At 42.7% G+C, this 21345-nt stretch overlaps 1 long non-coding RNA gene across 1 annotated transcript; it reads right to left on the bottom strand.

Moving 5' to 3' along the window:
* Positions 1 to 3827: 3827 nt before the first annotated feature.
* LOC133214437 (uncharacterized) lies at positions 3828 to 19409 on the bottom strand. Its single transcript, XR_009726121.1, has 5 exons — positions 19345 to 19409; positions 18981 to 19021; positions 14422 to 14510; positions 9735 to 9901; positions 3828 to 3915 (listed from the first exon to the last, which is right to left on the bottom strand). It is a non-coding gene; the product is annotated as an uncharacterized LOC133214437 (long non-coding RNA).
* Between the last annotated feature and the right edge of the window lie 1936 nt (positions 19410 to 21345).

Below are 21345 nucleotides of genomic sequence, written 5' to 3' on the forward strand. Positions count from 1 at the left end.
CATGAATTGAATGAAAAGCTAACATGTTATAAACTCCCTGCGTGAACCTGAATGCTTCCTGGTTTATAAAACTGACCACACTGATATCTGATGTGAGGACAAGCACAAATTCTGACTCACCTTTTGATAATGAGCAGTGCTGTGATGCTTTAGGATGGATAAGCCAGTGGTTGATCACATCTCCTAATTCGCTTAACCCCTGTTGTAAACTTCAAAATGAGTTCAGGAAGAAGCATCAGCCATTGAGGAAGGCACCATGTGATGCTACACCTGCTGAATCAGGTATTTCATGCTGTAATAAATCCCATCTAGAGTCAGCTGTTTCTAAATTGAAAAACAAAGGAGTAAAATCAAGTGTGTACAGTCAGGTGTGTTAGGCACCACCTTATAAGTCTAGGGTGCTATTTTAAGAAAACAATAAGCTGTCAAATACTGGAATTTAAAAGATGAACACAGTCAGAGGGCCCAGGCACTAAATGAGAGAGGCTGAAAGGGATGATTAGTTGGGGGGAAGGTACCAGTCATGTCTTGAGTCAGAGCCAAACAATGGAAAATGGAAAACCAGAATTCAGACTCTCTGAATATTATAATGGAGAAATGCTTCAAAGGAAGGTTTACAGGGATGAGATCAGTAGACATTTATATTCAGTATCTAAAAGACGTTTTCAGGAGGTGGTGAAAAACAAATGCAAAATCCTTTACATAAAACATTTAACCCACTCCTCATTGGAAAACCTACATTAATACCATTCAGCCTAATTATTGTTAAATCCTAGAACTTTAATTTTGATCCTTCCTATCTAACTGATAAGTACAGCCTGCAGATTAATACCAGAGCACCATATTGGTCTGCGGGTAGCTAACACTCCATTTGTGCTTTTTTCTCTTCTTTGCAGCCCTACCTGCTTTGAACATGGTTTTTGTTATTGCTCTGTTTTGCAGCAAAGCATCAGCGTACACTTGCTCTCCAAGCACAGCATGGCCTCGCTGATTATATTAAACCCCTTACAATTTACAAAGTGTTTGGTTCATTTGGTCTATCCATTTTTGCTGCCCAACAAAAGAGCTGAAATGAATGAATCAATTTTTAAAACAAATAGGACTTGACAGCAGGGACACAGATTTGTGTGAATGGCAAAAGGTGCCTAATTAAGAGCTCTAGAGATGACAAGGCTTTCATTTCTCTAATGAAAGGAGCTTTGTGAGCTTCCAAGTGTTATCCAGATCCAGCAGAATGCATCTCTTCTCCAGGGAGAAAAAGGTAATTCTTCATGCTTCCACTTAGTTACTGTTACCTATTTTGCCTTGTGTGAAACTTGGGTCAAAGCTTTAAGGTGGCCATTGGTTTCCAAGTGGAGTAGATACCTGGAAGGGATGTTTTCAATTTCCAGGCAGCACAAAGTGACCATTTCTAAAACCGGGCTTGCTCACCATGTTCCGTAACAGCCTGCCTGAACCACCTGGCCATTTGCTCTCTAACTTAAGAGCCCAGTTCTTTCCTGTGTGTTCCAGTCATGATGGCAACACTGTGGTTGGACACAAACCTGATTAGCTAAGCACACTGGTCTCGTAATAGTTTTCCATAATAAAAATATACAGAACAGAAAAGGTTAATAAGTAGGATTGCATCAACTGTTGCACTGCTATTAGGAAACCAGCTAGGAGGTGGCTCTAACGAAGAAGCAATGAAGCTCGCTCTGAACACTGCTGCTCATTTGAAGTTCCCCAAGGGGAAAAGGCAGGGTGTTTCCACATTTGATCACTCCTTGTACAATTAATCTGGGCTTGTTTAATCCTTACCCACAGTGCACTACATGCATCTGCTTCAGAAGTTTACTTGAGTATTTTAGGGGGTACTAAAACTGAAGAAGGAGCCCTTAAAGCAGCACATCTATTTGGGTTTCTTTTGTTTCATATCGGGTTGGGGTTTTTTGTTTAAATGTAGAAACAGACCTTCGTGTAAACTGGGGAAGACTTATGGCTGGTTTGGCCTACAGTTGCAGTACTGTGCAGCAGCAATTACTGTGTTTGTGTGGGGCTTAGGGGCAGGCGCCAGGAAGAAGCCAAGCTGCTGAGTTTCCATCATCTTTGCAGGACTTATAAATGCTTTTTGGAAATTCTAATATGAGTCCATGGTTTGCAGAAAGAATTTAGGTGTACTGTTCCATGAGCAGTATAACCCTGGGGGCAATCTTATTCACAGACCCTGGATGAGGCTGGAGTGCTTCTTAGCCCAAGAGAGCACTTTGAAGTGCCTTCCTCAAGTTACTCATAGTCTTCTGACTGAGGCTGTTATTTAAGCCTTCGTCACTCCTGATGATACTCTGTCTTTTCAATTCTTCTGCTTTAAAATAATACTATTCCAAAATAGCAAGACCCCTTTCTGTCCTGTATGCTCCTTGGCATGCACCAGTGCAGTGCATCTGGCATTGTTTTATCCAGGAACAGCGATGCAGGGACCCACAGCAAAACCTTTAGAGTGGCTGCATCCACACTAAATCAGATGTGGCTGAGAAAACCAGGAAAAGAGTTAAAAATACTTTTATTCCTCAGAAGAGCCATGATTTAATGATAATTTGGGACAGGTTACAGCTATTTAGTGCCATCTGTGTGAAATAAATCCTTGTGAAAGTGCATCCCAAAGTGCATGTTTTCCACCACAGCACCGAGCAGCCAGCCAGCCTCAGGCAGAAGGTAGATGGGACAGAGCCCAATGCAGAATATTTACATGGTCTGGACATATTTCTGTGGACATATTAGTCCATGCAGGTTAGCAGCAATGGGCGTTTTGTCCATTGTAGCCAACAGGAAAGGTGGCTGACACCTCCTCCTCCATCTGTATAGGCACTAGGAAATCTGGACTGGTAGGCATAGACATCATGTTTGTCTGCCCTTATTCGTGACGTAAGAGAAGTATCTCAGTTGTGCCTAACCTTGAGAAGGAAAAAATACAAGCAAGTGGGAGAAAAAAACCACTTCCCCCATATGTGGTCAGCAGATCTGCTGAGGCTGCAAAACCCAGCACAGAGCTTAATGAGAGGGTACAAATGAAATCTCCATGAGGCTCTGCGCATAATGGTGGATGCTCTACATGTAAATAGGAGCAAAATGGCAACTTCTCAGACAAAGATGCTTTCATCTCAGAGTTCAGAACATAGAAAACAGAGCATCGCTTGGTACCCACTTATAAAATATTAGAGGTAATGAAGTTAAACAAAGCATCTTGGTTTTCCTGCCAAACCAACGGGAAAGTCATTTTAACTAAGCTGGCTTAAATGAAACATGAGGAGCTGCTGCCAGCAATCTAATTTAGGACTCTGCATTTTCTTTTAGTTCATAACCTTTCGAGTGTACCCATTCACTCAGGCTAACTTTCCGGTGAGTGGGACTGTTAATTTCACTAGCAGTCTTTAAAGCTCAGTTGGGAAAGTTTATATTTCTTCCAATTTTCACCAAGATAAAAACATCCAGATGGGTGGAAATCTTATAAGATGGAAGAGGACAGGCAGATTTGCTTTCTCAGCTATACGTATACACCCCCCACACACACACTGGTAGCAAAAAATAAAGGCAATGGGACCTGCCTATGATTCCATTCTGCATATGTAAGTTTGACCTTATAATAACAAATTAACTAGATACTCCCCGCACAATTCATAAAGATTGACATTGCTGTTTTGAGAGCTCAAGTAACAGCATCCATTTTGCTGGAGGATAAATGTAGTACAGAACTGAATTTGTAAAATATGGCCTGACAACTGATGTTCAAAACCTTCCAAAAAATAGATGGTTTTGAAGTTCTCAGTAAATATGTACACAGAAATTTATTAGGGAGAAATACACCGACCTGACTCTGCAGTCCAGGAATATGTCTCTTATAGATATTACCATCGAGTCTTGGTTCTGAAATGAAGCCTGCAAAATAAAAATTACAGCCAGATTTTCATCTCTGCATGTAAATACTCATACTTAGTGATTTGGAATTTTCTAAAAGCCTCCAAAGTTAAAAAGTTGGCAATCATTTCAAATAATACTACATGAACTCTTCATGCTGTGCTCAGAACACCAAAAACTGATTGAATTTTAAATATATCTTGAAACATTTCAAAGAAGATTGAGCGTTCAAAATGAAAACTTCAAAAAGTTTGATTATAGTGGAAAGCATTACACTTGAGAGCAAGGGAAGCAACGGTCGGTTGGGAAGGATGGAGAGCAGCCTCAACTTGCTCCTTTCAGATTCCGTTACAACTGTGAATCTCCACTGGTGCTCTCTGGGAGGCTTGATGAGACCTGCCAGGTTTTCATAGCTAACGTTGGTTGCTGTGTGGTTTCACACAGAACAGACATTTTTGCGTGCTTTGCCAAACAAGCGAGGCACATTTCCGTACTGATGACTGAACTCACGATTTCTCAGGCTGATTTAAAATGAAATCCCCAAGTTCAGTTTTGATCTTCAAAGGATTATTTTTTCAGGAGTATGTCCAAAGGTTGCAAACCAGCACCAGTTCTTAAACTATACACATCGGTCAGACCTTTTCTCCTATAATTCTTGCATATCCTACCATCACAGAGACCTCCTCTAAGGAAGTTTATGGAAAATCCCATTCTGATTTTGCTTAAGTTACAGCAGACATGAAAACAATGGCATCTAAGGGAGGAAGAAAAGTGGTCTGAATCGGAGTAGGACAGTTAATATGAAATATGAAAGTGCCATGTGGAAGCTGGCACCAAAATAGTTTGAATCCATTTGGGTATTTTAATATGTGTTTGTGTGGGCTGTTTCACGGGGGAGGAATGGTGCAAGCAGACATGGCTCAGCTGAATTATAATCCTTGGGAACAAGCAAGTACTTTGCACACAGGTTCACCAAACCAACTGACATAACTGATTAATTCCAATTTACAGGGCTAGAATGGCTCTGCACGTCCGAGTGAGGCTGGGGACCGTAAGCCAGGTCTGACCAAGAGTCCAAACCATCAGGAACTGTGGTGACAAAGAAAGGTCCAAAGCGAAGCTGAGAAGTCAAACTACAGCTTGGAGTGATTGTGAGCAGAGCTGGACACAGCCCAGGGATCCCTGGGGACCAGGCATGTCTGAGGTAGAGCTGGGTCACCAGTCAGGGTCAATCAGCAGCGATCAGTGACTGCAGAGAGCACTGCAACACACAGGCACCTTGTGAGCAAGTCTCCTCCATGGGGTAGCCTCAGAAAAAGACCATCTTGTTCCTCTTTCAAGTCAACTGCTCTTCACAGTTATTCAAAAGGCTCAGGATCTTTTAAATCTGGAAAGAAGGAGCTTTAAATAAAGGCAGAGAAATCCCCTAGCTCACAGGTCATATAGGCAGGGGCAAGTTGGCGCTCCCCAGAAAATCCAGAAGGGCCAAAAGGAAAAATAAAAATAATGAGTGTAAAAAGAAACTATCTGGCTTCTTTAAATACCACTGAATGTTCAAAAATCATGTAGATGAGGCCCTTAGTGACATGGTTTAGTGGTGGACTTGGCAGTGCTGGGCAACAGTTGGACTTGATCTTAAAGGTTTTTTCCAACCTAGTTGATTCTGTGGTTCAGGCTCAGCAGGAGTCTTGCACCAACCTTAACAGAGGAAAGGCACAGAACTTACCTTTCTGTTAAGCAGGTTGCTTTTTCCTTGCTTCTTCCCCTATACAAGCATTCAGTGATTTAAGAGCACAAAAAGCACTCAAAAGGAGGAGTTACTATTTATCCACTTCTGACTGAAATTGAAGACCACGGCCTTGTCTTCAAGGGCAGTATTTTCTTTGATTTTATATCCACACCCATTTAAACAATCAGCTTTCCAAACAATATTTCACGGAGTTACAGTCACTGAGTAATGCTGCAATAAGATGAATGATTTTTAAATGTTTGGCAGAGTTTCATTTTCTCCCTGGATTGCTTGCAGAGCAATAGCGGACGGTGCTCCCACATCCACAAGAGCCACTTCCTCAGGGGACTGCTCCAGCTCTCCAGCTCCCACAGCTGCCAGCGGCTGCTGAGCCTGCCTGTCCGTTCTTATTCCTGATGGACAGCGCTTCCTCTTTGTTTATTTTCAGAGTGAAAAAAATTGTGCAATATCCTAAGTTTGGGAATAGACGGTTTCACAAATTATTCATGAGCTATGCATTATGCATACGGTGTTGTAATAGCTTATACTATCATATTTACCTTGTACGTGCATTTAATCCATACACGGCCTTATACATGGGCCACTGAGAGCCTAGGTTCTTGTGTGAGGCTTTCTGCAGGCTGCAGCAGGGAGATGTACTGAAACACTCACAGGCTGCTGTAAGTGCAACCTCTTTTGGGTTCTTTCCTTTCCAGGGCTGAGCCAGCAAAGTTCTTGACAGCACCACCCCACCGCACCAGTTCAGGCCTTTCAGTTTGGCTCCAAGCCCCAAATGTGGCTGCATCCCTGTGTACAAACACCCTCCAAATAGCTTGCATCAATCAGAGGGAAGCAGCAGAGCTTCCTGCAGCTATTTCTGAGCAATTACTCATCTTTCCAGACCTTCCTTTAGGGTAGGTGCAGACTGTGGCAGTTGGAGCACATTACACAGCCTTGCATGCAGATGTAGCAATTAGGCATCCACAGGGCCTGAGCATCAAGAACCACCAGCCACACGGCTCAGGAGGGCAGCAACATGGAATTGTTTTCCATCTGTATGTTATGCTGAGCCTTATTTCAGCATTCAGATGGAGAAGCTTTTCTTAAAATGGACCATAAAAAGGGTTTTTCTTTTGTTGGCCCTTTCCAAGTATCCTTTACCAAGCATGGGTACACACACAGAGCATTGCAGGTCACCAAGAGCAGCAGTTGGAATTTCCCCTTGAATGCACAAAAGCAGTGATTGAGGAAGTAGCTAATCACGACAGCAAACGGAACACACTGTTAGGTGAAACAAGTCTCTAAAGCAGTATTTCATTGGGCATAGTTCCCATTTACTCCCTGCACTTCTGCCCTGCTGGGTCAGAACATAAACCTTCCTTCAGCTCTCACTAAAACATGGAAACTTTCTTAAAACCCAAACCCCCAAGTCAAAGGCCTTTTCCTTTTCCCAGGAATTGTAATTTCTTGTGAAAAGCAGAAAGCTCCCACAAAAGTCTGGATTTCCATAAGAACTCCCCTTCTCAGTGGAAAGCACAGGTTCAAGCTGAATTTAAGCCACACTTTTCCCTTGGCAGTGATCTGATATGCTATAAACCCACATTACTTGGGCTATTTTTCTGTCAACAGGAAAGATGAAAAAATGTTCTTCATGGACATAGCCATCTATTTCTGGGTAGAATTACCACTAGCACAGACCCTTTTCGAGTGCTCATCTGCTTAAAGGATGTGCAGGGCTGCCCAATACTAACAGACCCTAATCTGTTCAGCACAGTACAATTTCTGAAATCTGAGAAAGCAATCAATTTTATGGTAAAATATAGGAGTGTAAAAATCTGAGATTATGACATTTCATGCCTGCTCACGCTCCATTACTGGGAGACTGGAACAGTAAAAGAAAAAATCTTTCTTTGCTGATCACCAGTCCCACAATAAGGTGCGACATCTACCTACACAAATCCAGCAGCACCAGTTTCCAAATGCAGCCTAAGAACAAAGTAAGTAATGCATTTTTCTGTTTTCCATGCTAACTTTGTCTTCTAGGAAAGAATAAAGCGAGCAGAAAGCACCCACATGTAAAACCCTGGTTACATAGGCTTGGCAGTCCAAAGAGGATCTAAAGGAATAATTTAATGTGCTGATCTAGTTATGAACCTTTGAACGCTGACAATGACTAGCAAACCTCATTGAAAACTGGTCGTTCTTTAAGAATGAAAAGGACAATGAGAGCTTCTGCCTCTGGACCAACCAAGGCACAGGGCAATCTAGTAACTGCGAGCTCTGGAACTCCTTCCTCTGCCAGTGTGAATGCCAGCAGCTTTATTCAGCTCTGGGAATGGCTTCAGGAAACAAGCACATGGCTCCACTTTGTCTCTACAGCAGCATCTATAAGCACTAAAAGTGTTTTGTTTGTAGGGTGGGAGCATATTTCTATATCAATATAGCAATCCTCAGCTACAAAGTTGGTGATTTGAAACTGCAAAGGATTGGGAGAAAGGAAGGGGAGGGCTGTCCCACGGAGCAGCACTGTGTGAGGCTCAAAGAGCCAGGGGCTTCCTGAGGATAAACACATTCACTAATTGGAATTCACAATCCTTAGTAACAAGAGGTAGTAAAAATTATTCACCACCTATTAACAGTGTATTTATATGTACACATATACACACACCTCTTAAACCCATTGCTTTTGGCTTCACAACACAAACACACATGCTGGTAATTTAATGAAGCATCAGCCGCAGGAGACTGTGGGGCTGTTAGTGCCCAGTACCAGCAGTGCTGCCACCCAGTACTGGGTGGTGTCGTCTCATTGTTCCTGTCACGCATTATACAGACAGGAAACCTTCTGGAAAACTGCCTTTCATTCAGCTTTACATCTGCTCAACTCCTACTGCAGCAGGATATGGCCCCCAGCCCAACCTCCTGCATGAGCTGGGCACACAAACATGGGCTAGCACAGAGCCATTAGCAGTGCTCACCAGAATCCCTCTTTCTATTGTGGGAAGAATTACGGACTACTTTTTGTACAGCAGATAATCTAAGCATGCAATTCTGAATAACCTGATTTTTTATTTAATAAACTAGCATTCCTCCTGCCAGTGATTCCCTCATCTCCAATATAATGTAAATAACACTTTATACATTTCATTTTTATTTTCTCTCTGACTGTATCTTACACTTTTGCTTCAACAACAAAAATTGCTCATAAATAATAATACGTTTTCCCAGTAAAAGGAGGACATTTAGATTATTTTTTCCTCCACCTTTTGGAATACCTTTACATTGCCTAGCAATTACCCATTCAACTGGACTCCTGCTGTAACACTGTTATTATTTTATTTCCTTGCACCTTTAAGGCTTGGAGGGAAAGAAACCCAGTGCAATGTATGGAACACCTATGAAACCAGTTCTGCCAGTAAGGACAAGAGACCTGTGCACAGAAATGGCATCAACACAGGCTTATTGCCAGGCAATGCTGCATGCACAGAGCAGCACAACTTTCAGAAATGAGTTTCCTGGCACTTCCCATAGAGGAACTATCTCCTGACCATGGGTCATTGTTGCAAACAGTTATGGAATTTCAGGCCATTCCAAGCAGATCAGGCCTGGAATAACTCTATCCCGAGTGTTCATGCACACCATTTATCAGTACAGTGACTGAAAGTGTACCCAGACACAGATGTCACACAGAGGAAACCCCAAGGAAATGTAGGGTGTCAGCTTCAGCTCATTGACTTCTATGTTAGAAAGCATAAAATTACTACAACTAGAAAGCACTATGGTGTTAGTCCCCATCCCAGTAATCTTCTTTAAAATACTCGAACAGGCATTTTTCAGTTTTAAGTAATCACAGATTTTCATACTGATGTACATAATGTTTTAATGAAGTCTTTTATCAGAGCATGATAGTAAATAAACTGTGCTGAAAGTTCCTCTGATCACTGCATGGAAACACTTGCATAGACAAAAAGACAGACTTAAAGCCAAAGCTTCACTCCTGTAGGCAGGACTGAACAAATCTGTAAGGGTACACAACTAACATGTACCAAAATTACATGGAAGACACCATGATACCCCAGCCTCCCAGGCAAGATGGATGAGTGGCATTTACCTGGCAGTGGGACACTTAGTGACCTTAAAAAGCACTGCTGAGTCCTCGTGAGCATCAAGGGGAGCTGGGTCCCGTCTAACAGATGAAGCCTCAACAGCATGTGCCAAAGCCTCAATAAAAAGCTTTCTTTCCATCTCTTGCTGCAGCACCTCTCTGGTATAACAGAGCTGGGGAGGGGGAGGGGGAAGAATAAAAAGAGAAAGAAAAAGCAATGCTATTAATGTAGCTATAGAGACATTTACAAACCCAGCACAGAAATGGAAGCTTCTTGTGAAGCCTGTTGTCTCTTGCAGCACTGCCAAGAGGGGGAAATCGGAAAGGACTGATGGTATTTGTTCTTCCACAAAGCAGCCCCTTTCTCCCCCAGGCTGAGTGTCTTTCAAGGAAACCAAACATTTTCTACCAGCAATAACGAACCTTCTGTCTAATCGGAAGGGAACAAGAGGAAAGGGCTTTTCAGTCATGCCATAGGTAACCTGCACTCCTGCACGGAGCCCAGACCCGGTGCTCCGTAGCGCAGGAAAAGGCAGCAGCCACACGTGTGGAGCCCGGGGTGCAGCAGAGCAGTGGACAGGGCTGCAGCTCAGCAGCGCATGGGGCGCTGCCGAGGGCAAGGAGGCTGAGCTTGGAGCTGGAGGAGCGTGTGCTGGCTCAGCGGGGAGCCTCTGTCCCAGCCCCGGCATTTATTCGCTGCCTTGGAGAATTTTCTGCCTAATTAACAGACTAGGTGGGGGGTTTCTTTGTCTTCCAGACCACCAGGTCACAGAGCAGAAGAGCTTCCTTTGCTTCTCCCCCTGACTTGATTCTGTGATCACTGCTACTGTCAGGGAAGCACTGGGCATGTTCTAACCATCCTCAAAGCTTTATTTATTCAACTGCAATCCCAGATTATGCATGTAAAGAAACCTATGCTGGCTCTTAATGCCCTGCAAACTGCTAAGGAGGGCTCTGCAGTTTGCAGCACAGGAAGGGTTCAGCGTATGTCACCAAACAGGCACCCACACAGCAGGTCTCTAAGCCAGTAGTGGTGTGGGGAGTGCTGGGTGCTGGCGTTTCCTCCTGGGGAAAGGCACAATTACAAGGAGGAGGAAAGAAAAGCAGCTTGGGGTACTGACACAGGTCAGAGGAAAGACACACCAAGGGCAGCAGCTTCTTGTAAAAGGGGCTGCAGTTGCTTTTATCTGATGGACCAAAAGGAAGACACAATGGAAGGTCACTATGGAAAGACAATATGGAAGGTCACCACTTGGCTGGAAAAACCGGGCCCCGCTTTAGATGCAGGAAGCTGCCATGTGCAGGAGTACAGCTCAATCGCTGCAGCTCTTGCAGGCATATCTCTGCACAGAGAAGCGCAACCAGCTGTCTGCCCATCCTGCTTCTGGCTGTGTTACTGCTGCTGCTTCACCGACCGCACACATCCGTGAATACTGAACAAGGCAAAAGGACCAAGGGATTTAAACTGCACCAACAGCAGCTGTGCTGGATAAAAAAGCGTGGAAGATGTTCTCACTCAGATCAGTGTTAATCAGAAATACCTCCACTGACAAAGAGGCAGCGAAGTCTGTCCGGGTGAAGACGGCTGGAATCAAGCTGACAACAATTAGGACTCTTTTACTATCTTTCTCCTCCACTCCAGTTGTTTACCTCTGCCTCCCTGCTTGCTCGCTGCTTTTGACATGTCAACTAGAATGTATTTGCTCACAGTCTCATGAATCCTTTCTTCCAGAGCCTTCTTGAAATGTTCAGATTTCAGACAGTCATGGGGTTTTGCCTTTAGGTTTCAAGCTCCTCAGGGCAGAGAAAATGTCAAATCAGCATGAAGCATTGTGCATACTAATGAGGCTATACAAACCGTAACTGTACATATAGTTAACACAACTTTCCCGATCCACATCCTTTAAGCATTTTGTAATCCAAACTGCCAAGAATCAAGGGCAGAAGGAGCAGGGATATACTGCTACTTCCATTAGATTTTACAGCTAACAAAGTAATTTTTCTGGTGTGCCAAAGCATATTCAACTCAAGCAGGGCCATACACTGTACTCTGTAATCAAGAGGTCTTTCTTACCTTCTACCATGCTTCTTAAATCACTGCCTTCAGTCACTCACAATGTGCCATGCCCTGGAAAGAATTAATAAGACTCCATAAAAATGCTGTATTGTTACAACTTCTGGCAGTGGCCCTCATATACCAATCACCTCAGTACTGGATTTTTGGCAGGTATTTATGCTTAATTTTATATATAAATGGCTATTTTATTGAGAATCCACATATAGTTGCTTGATACTTCACTTAAGCATGGATGAACTTTGAACAGACACCTCCTCTCATACTGGGTGCTGTGCTTCTGGACTCAGTGCAGACACAGGGACCTGCAGCAGCCAGCACCCAGAGAATACAGCCTCCTGTTCCACAGGATGGAGAGAAGGAGGTTATCAGTGGGGCTAAACAAAGTACATCCCAAAATGACACCATGACTTTAGATAGACATTTGTGAGGACGACTTCATTTAATACTTCAGAACGGACAGCTAAAGGCCATGTTGTTCAGACACCTTCCTGCCTCCCAGATGGGAGACACTGAGCAAGATCTTGTGCTGCTGAGGTGACCTTTACTGCTCCCCTGAGTTCACCCTCCCAGTTTCAGATGTTAGTGCTTTAATGTCAGAATCTAATACAAGTCATCAGTTCAAAGGTGAAAAGCATTTTACAATAGAATGAAAATCATAACAGTGCTCAGGAGACTCAAAATGACTCATTTCCCAAGGGGAAATTATTGGTACTCTCTTCCCAGCAACTCTGCTGGTGTCAGTGTCATTAAAAAGAGGGAGTGGGAAGACAGATAAACAAAGTCTTAAAAAGCAAATATGTTCTAACTAGTGGTTATCACTGCACTTAATAATTAGGGTACTAATTAAGAGGGTAAGTAACACACTAGCTATTAGCCGCTAGTAATTAGTGTTTTTTTCTCTAGATAATAACAAGCTAAAAAGAAAATATAAAGACCTGAATCCATTTTGCCATTCACCCTGTTCACATCATGAAAACCTATTACACAAATTAATATTTATCATTAGCACCACAAAGCCGTACTTTCATATTTTGCAGCATCATGTAGCTCAGCATTTCAACGTGTGGATTTTTACATGCACAGACTAGACCTTAATGATATCTAATGGGATTCCTGCATAAATCAACTCCTTAATCCAGCCAGCCTTAACACTGGCACAACAAGGTAGCTAAGAGATGCATTCACACACAGACAATCCAGAGCCAGGCAGGATAACGCTACCTTAGCAGGGAGAAAGCACAGAGAAGGGCTTTCTGAGAGCAGGGTAAACATTTCTCAGAGCAGTGTTCTCATAGGTGGGAGACCTGGATTTAAATGCCTGTAGCTAAATCAGGCAGGGAGTGAGGCTGGATTGTCTCATATACTTGCCAGGTTGTGCTTGAGGATAATTTACCCCATGATTTACGGTCCTTTTCTCCGTGACACAGGGTTTCCCTCTTTTCCCCCTTAAACCATGGCCCTGCAAATGTTGTAATTGAAGAGCAATGCCCAGGTCCAGCTGTGTTATAGTCAAAGGAGGGTCGTGATTTCCTTATAGGACCCAGCACAGGCTGACCTGCCCCTGCCTTGTGGTTTTCTGTGCAATTATAGCCTCGGTGGTGATCAGACAGGAAAAACTGATCAAAAGTGATGTTTCATGAATATCCTTTCAAGCTGCCACAGGCGGGCCCATAAGCAGGTGGTATCCAGTGGGGATAGCTATGCAGCCTTTTGGTTGTTAGCAAGAAGGAGCAAACCGCCCCACCACCCTCCACTTACTGTGCCTCTGCTCACTTTGCAGAGCAGTGTTGGAGTGCAAGAGCTGTGTCCCTCGGTGTTAAGCTAAACCTGAAAAAGCATGCAAGTTGTGCACTTCAGATGCTGGCCACTGAGACCATACCAGAGCTTGTGGGTAGCTGCCCCATAGGAACATGAATGGTGTGGATGTGGGTTCCCAGCATCTGAGGTCTTACCTCCACATCCATGGCACCACAGCGCTCGCTGATGGAGACACAGCCAGTGATATAACTCCTCAAAAAGAACCACAACTTGGGAATGCAATTAGCCATATGGTTGGTTTTTACTACTTATGCAGAATAGAAGATGCTTGAATCATGTGAATTGGGTTAAAAGTAACTAAACAATAAAGAATTTGAAAATTCATGCATTTCTGATTTTATGGAGAAAAATGATCAGATGACTATTTGCTTGTACATGTTGCTTTCTTTTGCTGATTTCAGAGGGTTTATTAAGATGATAAAAATACTTAATGCTGAGCTACATTTTGTGTGTTCACTTTGAAAATAAATCTTTGTGTGGGTGTAATTTAGGCTGTGGGTAGACTAATACTCTGGGATTTGCCCATGGATAAGAATATCCATGCAGCTATATTAGTTACAACAAATCAATAATTTCAATGTAGTATCTTGCTAAAGCACTTCTTTTTTTTTTTTTTTTTTACTAAAAAATATGTCAAATTGCTATGTGACTGGATACAACGTGGAGGTGTTAGACATGACTGAAACAGAGTCTTGTCTGGGGGGTAAGAAGACAACAGCCACTCTAGCTACCTAGGTTACAGAAATGTAATGAAAGACAATGAAGAAAAGTTACATCTTACATTGCTTTTAGACTTACCTCCTACATGTATCTTCTCACACACTGGTATAAAGCATAGGAATGGTACTTTCCTTGACTTTTCAAAAAAAGAACCCAAAACCCAAGACCTGAAATAATGAAATCAAGAGTTATTATCTGCTAACATTGCATTCCTATGCTCTCACATTTCCGTACTGTTTTACGAGCAGACATGCATATGTGCACACACACTGGTCCCACTGGGAGAACAGGGTTAGTTAACAATCCCACGTAACTAAGAGCAAATATGAGCTTTTTAGATTATTTTTTTTCTAATTTGTATTACTTAAAATGCATCAGTTGCTAAATTTGAAATTATTGGTGAGTAAACAATAGGTAGCATTATAGAGAGCCACTCTTCATAAAATTCTAATTATCCCCTTCCTATTTGTTGTGACATGCCCTCGCACTGATTATGGGCTTGGACTGATGCCCAGTCTTCGAAAATGCAAAGTAAGCACAAGAGGTTTGTATAAGCTCCAGCTGGTTTCTGTGCATGGCTGGGACATTTTGTGAAGCTGCTGCAAGTGGAGGCAGCCCAGACTGTCCCACCTGCTTCTTCTCATGCTTTGCTCACCCCAGAGCAATCAGCATTTCACCCCGTTGCAGAAAAGCACCAGTGGGCTTGGAAGCATCCAAGTCACAATGTTTCTTTCAGATCAGCATGGGTTTTTTTGTGTCCCAATTTCTTTGCGTCTGAGTGTGCAGGGTAAAAGACTTCCAACTGTTGTACAGACAACCACTCCTCAACCCTGAGAGCTGAGGAAGCCCAACTCACAGCACATGGTGGGTGCAACTCACTGACCGTCCCCACAGCTCAGTGAGTGGTGCAGTGTGAGCAGCAGTAAGGCTCTATGGGGCCTTATAAACCACTAGAGCAGCTCTAAGATACTGTATTGTGTATTTAACCTCAAGGCTATTACCATTAGCCAGCTAAGCCAAATGAATGTAGTAGAAAAACATTTACAGTTGCTGGAGGATTAATGTACTGAATGATGCATGGATTTTAGAGAAAATGCCTTTGATTTATATTATTCTATACTAGGAAATACAATTTTAATTAGTAATTGCTAATTTTGATTTAGTACATTACATTCTGGATATAGCGGGTTTATTATGATTATATCACCTAACTTATTATGATATATATTTACTGTAATGGGAATATATATTAATCAATAGACTGATTAACTACAGACTATTAACTCCACTGCAACACTGGAATAACACAATCAAGCCAGTAACAGACACAGAGTATTGTCAGATGTTGTGAATGATGTATCTAATTCTGAATTTTACCCTGGAATAAATACAAAAACTAAGCACTGATTATCAGGTTCAGAAATGAATATGTCTGTTTTAACAGGCAGCATGTCAGATGTAGTAGCTAAGCTAGTTGCCCAGGGAGTCCAATTCTTCTCCAAGTGGATGATTTATATATTTTAATATGAAATGTATCACTCTCCAAACAGTTTCTTTCAGAATGTGATATATACAAAATGTCAAGGACATTTTGATACTGTAATACATTGTCTTATTTCTTTCAGAAGAATCCATTTCTAATTCTTTACGTGCTTCTAGTGTCAGAACGATACCAGTAGTACTTTTCATATGATGGCTACACCAAACCTTTGCTTATAAGCAGCTGAGGTGCCCTGGAGAAATTAGGACCTGGTAATACTTCCTCTCCCGCTCTGCTCCTAGGCATGCCCCATGCTGCTGCCTGGTGACACAGGAAGCTGCTAAAGAAATAGAGAGCTTTACCCAGAAATACACTCTTTCCCCCCAGTCTTCAAAGAAAGGTGTGCAAGCCCTAAGACTGAAGCCAGAGGGACAGGACCTCTAATCCCTCACAAGCCCTGGGGAAGGTTGCTTGTGAGCTGGTTCCACTGTTATGCTTACAAAAACATGCACGGAGCTAATGCTGGAATAAAACCTCTGTTTGGCTCTCGGGTTTGACAGAATACCTGCAAAGCTTCCTGCAGGGCTCTGGCTGCCTTTCCAAAGTTCAGTTTCAGTGGCACTCTACTGCCTTGATGAACGGTGCTCCTATGCTGAGTAAATAAAAACAGAGTAAATAAAAATAGGCCTCACAGGTCAACTAAGAAGCCCCTAGGTGCACAGGCAAGATAAGCATCTCTGGATGCTCCCTCCTTCCAGCCTGTGAACTATTTTACACATGCAAGTCAAAAGATCAGGACATTCCCAGCTGTCACACGGAAGGAAACCAGTGCCTGGCTGTTAGGCATGAGAAAAGGGATGCCACTGAAGTGCCCAAGCTCCAAGATATGGCCCAGATCAAGGATCCTACACCTTATTGACATCCCACCAGCATCCCCACAGCAGCAAACCAGCAGCCCCCATGCTCTTTTCCACGGTGGGTACTGTGGCCTGGGATGAGAGGGGAGAGCAGACATCTGGCTGATTGTTGGATGACAGGCAACATGCCGAGCGCCTACTGTACCAAAAGGGGAAAGGGAATTGTCACCTGTAGACAGCAGTGATTACAAATCATGCCAATGGCAGAAGGACTCTTTCAGCTGAGACCAAAAAAAGTATTTCCAGCTCGGCAAAAGTAACTGGAAAACTGGAGAAATGCAGCAGAGGGCAGATGACTTTTTGATTACCAAAACCAAACTCCTCAACTCTTCTCTCCCAAAAGTAGACCTAGAGAACACAAATTTGTCCACAGGCCAAGTGCACCAGAAAGGCCACTTTTTGCAGTGTAAGCAAAAGTGCTACTTAGCATATGAAGAGCATATGCAGCAGAAGAAAATATAGGCTAGTTCCAACAATAAAAAAACCAACAAAAAACAGCTCCAGAGTGTAGATGTGAAAACCATATGCAGGTTTCTAAGTAACCAGACCAATTTTTCTGATGTGTTGAGGGCTGACTAGTTCCCACAGAAATCAATAGGAGATGTTGATTGCTTGGTACTTTTGAAAATCAGGCCAACTCTTCAGGAGCATAAGTAGGGGCCTGAAATGCCTGATTATGGCCCATTTGAAGTCTGAGCCTCGATACACAGCAATGTGCCTGCTGTTCAGAAACATGCCTCACAACATGCACATCCTCTGCAAGGATGAAAGAACAGCCCTCCCTGCGACAAGCAGGCTGGGGACAGAAAGCTCTATTTCCACCATCACCACACACTCCACCTCCCCTTTTATAAAACTGAATACACTAGCTTCAGTTCTGAAAGAGGAAAAATCTTTTTATAGATGCTGCTGTACATAATCAAACACTCTATGTGATATAATGCAGAGATGAAGTAATGGAAACTTAAATTTGCAGGGAAATAAAAGCCATGATGTGCACATAACTGTGACCTGTCCTAACCTCTCATAGGCAGAAAGTAAAGCCATGAGATAAGGAAAGGGTGAGGCAAAGAAAGTTACATGCAAACCTTTCAGAATATATTTCCTAATCAAAAAATCCTCCAAATATTTGCTGTGAAGCTTTATCTTCCTAGTGCTGGCTACTGGCATGCTTCAATAAGCACCATGGCTGGGTTGGGGCAGGTCATGTGCTCAGCCCTTGTTTCCTTTATTACCATTCGGTACCTAACGGCTGAATTGGAAAACGCATTGCGTCCTTCCATGAGCACCTTGCCACCTGATGCATGCTTTGGCATCTGTAAGTAGTGATTTACTGCTGAATCACATGACAAAACTGACTATAGCCTTTATAAATTCATAAATCCTGAGTAGGACAGCTTTCCTATTATGGCTGCAGTCTTGTTTCAGTGTGTAACTCACGTTGCTGAAGGAGAGACAATAAATCGTGAGGCTGGGGAATCCATTGTATTTATATATGAGGCTGCTTTTGGTCTCCATTTCCTAGTCGCAAATAAACTGGGATCTTTTGAGTTTGCCACAGGGATATTTATAGATCGCAAATGGTGACACATTAAAATCAATTGGCCTCTGTATTTTCTCTGGGATCTTTTATTGTTTCCTGCAAGTCAATGTGAATATTTTCCCCATCTTACAGATTCTTCTCCATGTGGAGAGAGTCTGGATGAGCTTAGGCTTTCTTCACACTCTTCCTTTATACTTATGAGTCTGTGATTTATTCATGTGTTATCAGCCATGCCCTTCTTACAGCGGACAGAAGCAGCATGAGAAACATTTTATTATATGGCTTTTATGTTTGTCACTTTTCTCTCTTCTACCTACGAATGCTTCCCCTTGAAGTTATTTATAACAATCCCAGAAATCCCTATTATAGCACTTATAATAATGATTAGTCAAAGAATTTTTGGAGAATTTCTGGCAGTACCATTGTGTCTAGGATGTGGTCTTGGCCCAGGCCCAAAGGTGTTAGACACAGTCTCACCGCAAAATGGGGATTTTCCCAAGTCCAGTTGCCATACAATATAAACCACTACACAGGAGCTGAGAGTATATCACCACCTGGATGTTGCCAGATGATGATATACTCTCCTCTGGTCCCTCTAAATTCAGTACCAATAGTTTTGGATGAACACACTAGGGAACATTGCCCACTGTAAAATCACTCAAAAAGTTAAGAATAAAAGTAAGGCCATGAAACTTACGTGAGCTGTGTGCCAGCTGAGTGAAGGATACTCCTTTCTTTCTGAAGCAAATCAACAGTGCTGGTGAATGAAGTAGCCCTGTATTTAAAATTAAAGAAGATAAAAACCAATACAGAATGTATCAGTAGCTAACTTGATGGAAACAACAGCAAAATAAATTAATATCTTTTCTCATCTAATGCCAATCATGTCTTTAAGTAGTGGACATTCAAAAGGCAGGATCTATCTATACATTGTATATACTTTGGTATACTGCTGCTTTTTATTCACATGCTCAAAATGGCAATAAGGACCCAGGATTTGTATTTTGTTTCATTAAAGTAAATGCATTTATGCTAAAAGACTCAAAACAAATTCTGCTTACCTCTGAAACAGTGTAATGTTTAAATTACTAAAATAAGAGAAGTGGGCTGTTGAGTAGTGCAGCTTATCCTTCTGCTTTATTAACTGCTCCTCTGCTGCAGTCAGTGAACCTTTACAAATAGTTCCATAACTCTCTGCAGTCATATTTCTGTATCAGAATTTTGATGCTCAGGCCTTGCCTTTTCTGTATATAGGCTGGAGCAGGATGTCTAACAAACATCTAGAGCCCCAACAGACACCTCTGTTAAAAAGGAAGGCAAAAACTGTTAAAATTTCCTCTGCATCTATCTAAACCAGAGCTTCAAAAAGGTGGTTGCAGCAAACAATGGATGGGAGGCAGGCCTGGGAGCCAGAACACATCAGGAGGAGGGACGGAGCCTCACGCCAGGCAGACATACCTCCAAACCCAGCAGGAGGGTACTGAATTTGTTCCTGCAGCATACTGGATGCATTTTAATTTTCCCTGGTTTACTTCTTAGTTTCTTTTTGTAAAATGCACCAACTGAAGTTAAATCTTCCCAAGTAAATGTCTACGCCCTGCTTTCAGCTGGGATAGTTGATTTTTTTCCTAGCAGCTGGTGCAGTGCTGTGTTTTGGCTTCAGTCTAAGAACAATGCTGATAACATGCTGATGTTTTAGTTGTTGCTAAGTAGCACTTGCCCTGATCAAGGACTTTTCAGTCTCTCATGCTCTGCCAGTGAGGAGGGGCACAAGAAGGCAGGAGGGAGCAGAGACAGGACACTAAACTAGCCAAAGGGGTGCTCCATACCACAGCACATCATGCCTAGTATAGAAACCCGGGGGGAGTTGGCTGGGAGGGGCCAATCACTGCTTGGGGACAAGCTGGGGATCAGTCAGCGGGTGCTGTCCAGGAAGCAAGGGTCTCAGCACCTCTGCTTCCTCTGTCTGTCAGGGGATCTCCAGCTGCAGCAGATACAGGTAGAAAATGCTAGGCCCAAAAGGGGCAGGAAAAGTGAATGCAGTTTGAATTTTGGACTGCCTTTTTAGCTATGTCCTTTCTAGAGACAATGCAGGCACCTTCAGGTCATCTTCCAATTGCAGACCTAAAAACCTGAACCTTCACAGTCAAGTGCAATTAGCTACTCTGTAAAGCTCCAAAATGCAGCAATTAGACTGAACTCGCTTTTAAAGTCCCTGCTAGCAACTGATCTCTGCAGGAAAACCATTTCACGCTAATTTTCAGTTATCTGTAGAGTACAACAATAGGAGGTGAAAGACACAGGTACTTTGTACCAAAAGTACATTGCACATGCGCTGTTGTGTTCAGCTGACACAGCAAGCCCATGTTTAGATAAAGATGTTTTGATAAAAGGGCAAAATGAGCTGCTGTAGGTAGAGAAACAAACTGCTGAAAAGCCAGGGAGATGATAAGAGCAGACTCTGCCGAGCTGTAGTGCTGAGCTGGAAGTACGATGGCTTTGCTAACCAGATCAGGAGGAAGGGAGCTTTCCTACGCTGCCTCGAAGCAGCTGATTTGAACACTTCTGAGCTTTTCATACAGACAAGAAATTAGGTCAAAACTTTCTAGGAAATTTCTGAGGCCTGTTTCAGAACACAGTTCAAAAGATCAAAGGAGAGAAATTCTATAGAAACCTGTATGCAATCTCATGTGGAAATGAAACACTAACAGGAAGAAATCCTGTGACTGAATACTGCTGAGCTGACATCCAGGGGCTTACCTTTTTAAAAACCTCAGTACAGCTTTGCAGCAGCAGAATGTAAGGCAAAGAAAGGGAGTAAACTTAAAACAACCCTTCCATCAGCATCCACCCCAAGGACAGAAACACCATTCATTTTATTAACATTATGGCATCCTTTCTCCCTGCTCCCACCTCCAGCAAGAACTTGGCTGCAAAGAGCCACTTTAGCCTTTTACCAACAGTAACAAATCTTACCCAAGCAGTAGTTTTTACCAGTAGTTAGAGCTCCTTGCTTAAGTTGGGTATTAAATTGTTCTTTCTTTTAAAGCACTATTTTGATT

This window comes from Neopsephotus bourkii, unplaced genomic scaffold (genome assembly GCF_033783945.1).
Source record: "Neopsephotus bourkii isolate Nb327-2 ecotype Australia unplaced genomic scaffold, CSIRO-AGI_Nbou_v1 NB_887, whole genome shotgun sequence".
NCBI classification, from domain to species: Eukaryota; Metazoa; Chordata; class Aves; order Psittaciformes; family Psittacidae; genus Neopsephotus; species Neopsephotus bourkii.